Genomic DNA, 5015 nt, shown 5'->3' with positions numbered 1-5015 from the left:
TGGACCAGAGAAACCAGGATTAAGAGAGCCAGCTTGAAAGAGTTCCAGTGTTGGGTTGAAGTTGAGACTGTGTGGATATTGGAAGCTGATGGAAGTGGGGAAAGAGAGGGGGAGGCCCTGTCACCTTATTGAAGGTCACAGGCAGAACACCTGCTTTGGTACCAGGACAGGAAGCAGATATAGATCAAAAAGCAAAAGGTACCAGAGGGTGCGTGGTTCACTCCCCATCTGCCTTTAGGAACAAGGTAAGTGGGATGGATCCCATCATTGCTCTAGGTGAAGGCAGATTTATACTGGTTCACTACATGCTTATTGAACTAGTTGAAAATAAACCTGGGTCAATGGCAAATTCTGACATATGGGAATGATTCCCTAGTGTTTGCATCTAGGATGATCTTCATCATACAATGATAATCTTTATTGATTGATTGAGTAAGCATTTGGTATATTGAAGAAACCCCATCAAAATTCTTGAAAGGGTTTACAGGCTGACATATAAGATTTGTAAACAAGCCGGGTTCGGTGGCTCAGCCTGTAATCCCGCGTCTTTGGGAGGCTGAGGTGAATGGATTGCCTGAGCCTGTGAGTTTGAGACCCGCCTGGGCAACTTGGCGAGACCTCATCTCTGCAATAAATCAAAATGAGCCGGGCATGGTAGCGCGCACCTGTAGTTCCAGCTACCTGGAAGACTGAGGCGGAAGGATCGCCGAAGCCCAGCAGGAGAGGCTGTGGTGGCCGGGAGCAGCCACTGCTCTCCAGTCTGGGTGACAGAGTGAGACTCCAACTCAAAAACAAACAAACAAACAAAAAAAAGATTGGTAAACAGCTATCTATGTGCACAAATGTGTTAGTTGGAAAACAGGTGCATCTTTCAGAGGGATTACATGCACTGGGGTTCAGTTCTGAGAGTTAAATATGATCACCTTTAGGAAATCTTATTTCTCAGATTCAGAACTAGAATTTCAGGGCATTTTTGGAGCACTATTTGAATAAGTGTCTTAAAGTATAAGTCTTGACTAGACTGTTGAATATGTCAGGAACCCGCAAGACTTGCCTCATATTTAAAGAAATAGTCCAGCGACCATAAGAAAAAGTAACTTCAATCTTTGCTCGTATCTCTTGGAAGAGTAAACAAAGATTGCATTTATAACTCACAGTACTCTTTATTATGATTTCCTTACTGCTCCTTTCCAGAAGCTTCTCCAGGAATAGCAGTTATAAGGAGCAGCCATCGCCCTTCCCCAGGGCTAAGATCGGGAGCCCAAGGAAGATGTCTCCCACACTCTCTTCCCAGCCTGAGATCCAGACCTTGTTGGAGAGGACATGGCAACGGTTCAGTAGTTGCTGAGAGACTGTGTCCTCAGAACTTGTTGGAAATCCACCCTTCAGGATGCAGGGAAAAGCACCCCAAATGTGCAGTGGGACCATCTGAGGGGAACTAGGGTGCCTGTAGGAGCCCGGCCATGTGCAAAGCCCCTCATTTTATTTTTACACCAAGGAAAACCTCTAGCTATGAACTCAGTGGTTTGTCAGTCTTAATTTCCTCCTTGTTAAATAATGAAGCAGCTACTTTTGCTAGGTAACTTTAGAGTTTGTGGGGAAATGGCAAAAAAAAAAAAAAAAGCAAATTCTTTTCATTTGCTTTCACATCTATAGGATTCTTTTTTCAGCTGGAGGTTTTGTACTCTGTTAAAATGCAAATGTCCTATAGAAATGACATTTTAAGGCTATCAGTCATTTTACCTAAGTGTGGGTGAAAGTACTATCTCCTTTCCAGATAGCAGGTTTGATGTGGCAGCTGGGGGTGTGAGGGAGATGAGGAAACCCTATACTTTTGGAAGGGGACACCCCCAGCCGGAACACACAGTGGACCAAACTTACTTCACAGCTTCTGGGAACCCTGTCCTGACTAAGTTTCGTTAAAACATCAAATGTAAAACCCACTTTCTTTGTAGAACATTTCTCTCTGTTTCTTCTCTTTTCTCACTTGCTTCAGGGAGGTTTATGGTTTGAAAAATTAAAGTGTGGATCTATTTTCATTACCAAAGGATTTGCAAAACTGAACTGGGCCTGCCTGAGCTCACATTTGCATTTGCCATTCCTTAAGCTGATTTTCAGTGCTGAGCAGCTATTTTAAATGTTTTCAAGTGCCTCCTTTTTAACTCTTTTCCTTACTTGTGTTATCTATTTCTGCAGTTAAGAAAAAAATCCATTGCTGATTCTTGGTGGAAAATCCCAATACCAGATGCCAACTGCAAGCGTGGGCAATAGCATTTGCTCAGGGAACGATTGGGCAGTGGAGCAAATATCCAAGAAGTGGCTATGCCCTGGAAGGTTGGAGGGGGAAGGGATGGCAGCAGGTCTGGAGCCTCAGAGGATTTAGTAGACTTCAAGGTTTCTTTGACGGGAGTAGTGATTAGCCCAGAGTTGGTATTTGTCGAATATATGAATGAACACAAGAAACAACAACCGCAACAACAACAAAAACTATTGGAAGAAGAGGAGTTATCCATTGTTCAGTCATGCTAGGTGAATGGCTTGTTGGCTACTTATTTCCTATGAGATAGACCCTGAAGTCTCAGGAAGCCTGACTCTCTTATATGGGACTTGTTTGTACAACCAGACTGCCCTCCCTACCACCCTTCACACTGTGTGTTTTGACGTATCCTGTTGAGCCTTTTTCTGTGAGGGTTTCCCTGACTCTTCTAAGAAATGTTTCTTCTGGGTTCCTATTATACCATATACACCCCATTAAAATGATGGTTCTCCCTTTTTTTTTTTAACATACTGTCATTTAATTGCTTGCTTGTCTGTCTCCCCACTAGACTAAAAATTCATTGCCTACAGTCAGCATGCCCATTTTTGAGTCCTTCACTAAGCGTTTGTTGACTGAATAAGTGAATTAATGGTTATAAACTCTAAGCAGATTAGCAGAGCTAAATAGCCAGAAGTGTTTATGGCTTTTGAGCTGGCTCCTGGGGCAGTTAGTGGTGAGCCATGGTTCTTGGTGGTAAAGAGCCAACCACGGGGAATTGTACACCAGAAGGCCAGCTCACTGCTGATTCCAGAACCATTTGGCCAATTGTCAGTCTCAGTCCATGTGTTTGTGAGAAAATAATGATTATGGTTGATTTTTTTTTCTTTTTAGAGACAGAATTTCACTGTTTCTTGACTGGAATGCGGTGGTGTGATTATAGCTCACTGCAGCCTCAAACTCTTGGGCTCAGTCTTTCCTGATGATTGACTTTTATATTTTATTTTTGTGTATTCTATTTCTGTAAGTTCATTTCCTTTTCAAACATTTTTTTCCTTGTGGGTAGTAATAGGAAGCTTATTTATATGAAGTTGTATGTGAGAACCAACCCCATAAGAGAGAGAAAAAGTGGAGGGTCTTTGGACAAAGCAAAGGGTCTGGAGCTTCCCAAGTTGGTCCCTATCCACCTTCTGTGGGTGTTAGACCCTCACACTCCAAGGAGCACAATTTGAAAACCACTGATTTGGATTTAGGAATAAAATTAACACATGGGAATGCATCTTTTCCTGATATATCAAGTAGAAACTCTTTGGCAACCAGGTTGTATATTTACCAAGTCTTCCATACTGCTTGAACCTTTGTACCTCCAAATCAGTTTTAACAGTTTAAAAATTGGTATTGAAATAGTTACTCAGGTTTAATTTTAGAAAACTCAGGTCAATCAATATGTATGACTTTTAAGTTTAATCCTTCCTTTGGGGATCACGGAAGCTCCTTCCGGCTCCAGTGCTCTTTGATTTTCTGATTGTGAAGGGCAAGGTGGGAAAGAAATAAACAAGGTGACTAGGTTTCAAGGGCTAGCTTTCTTGGCATGAATGAGTAATTGGAAAGCCAGCATAATCAAAGTAATTTCATCCATCATGTACAGAAAGGGAAATAGAATTCAGGTTATTAAGGTTGCATGAAACTGCTTTTTGAATGTATGTACATATTTCTTCCTAGGGACTAGATAACGTTTCCCATTTTTATTTCTTAAAGGAGTTATGGAAGAAGACAACTGAAAATAAAACAGGAGCTATGGTCTCAAAGCAAAACTAGACTAATTCATTAAAGAAAATAAAAGGGTTTTAGGTTTCCATTTTAAAAGAACAAACTCAAAAATCAGAACACCTGCTTTCAGCCCCGGAAGTACACCCAGGCCATGAGTCAGCAATGTCCTCCAATTCCTGTCCCAGGCTGGGGCTGGCCCTAAGAGGCAAATGACAAGCTTAGTTCTTAGCTCATCAGACCCTTGGCCTGCAGGAGGGAATCACATTGGGTTTTCACAATTGCCTAGGTGTGTGACTTTGGAGTTTGGGAAAAACAAACAAAGTGGAGGAATGGAGGAAAAGAGAATCCCTCTTTAGACAAGGTAAGAGAGATAAAGAAAGAGCCAAAGGAGGCCAGGTCCATAAAGCAGAAGAGAATTAGATGCTAACTGGAAAGACAAAGAAGAAATTTCTTGAAAGGAAACCAGCAGAGAAAAGGTATGGGCTTAGGCTCAATTGTAGAAAGGTGAATTTCTCCCTGTGGACAGATTTCTTTCTGTTCTTTTTCTTTTTTCTTAAAAAATAAAATCTGGGTTGGCTTTTACTAACTCATGGGGTATCTAAGCTATCTCCAAAGCCTTGTTTGCCTCATTCTTTTTTAAAAAAATTCTAAGGTGGAGAATTTTCTTTGCGTTGGAATAAAAACTCAAAAATTATAGGAATTATGTCTCTTTTGTTCACAGCTGTGTCTCTAGCATCTAAAGTTGTAGTAGGTGCGCAATTAAAAATTATTGAATAAACAATAAATAAATAAAATAACTTTTAGGGCTCTCTGTCCCCCTTTATTTCTCTCTCTCTCCAAATTGAAATCAGTAGAGAAAGTACATTCCAGGGAGCTATGATCTATTTGGTGGCTACTGGGGGTGGGTGGGTGAGAAGAGTATGATGTATTTTCCCCACATTGAAAGGGCCCAAACTGTTGAACCTCCATGTTCTATTTTTTCTGTCATTAT

Source organism: Carlito syrichta, unplaced genomic scaffold (genome assembly GCF_000164805.1).
Source record: "Carlito syrichta isolate Samal-C Ts95f unplaced genomic scaffold, Tarsius_syrichta-2.0.1 Scaffold104742, whole genome shotgun sequence".
Taxonomy (NCBI): Eukaryota; Metazoa; Chordata; class Mammalia; order Primates; family Tarsiidae; genus Carlito; species Carlito syrichta.
The sequence above is the reverse complement of the archived record's forward strand: the minus strand, read 5'-3'. Positions refer to the sequence as shown.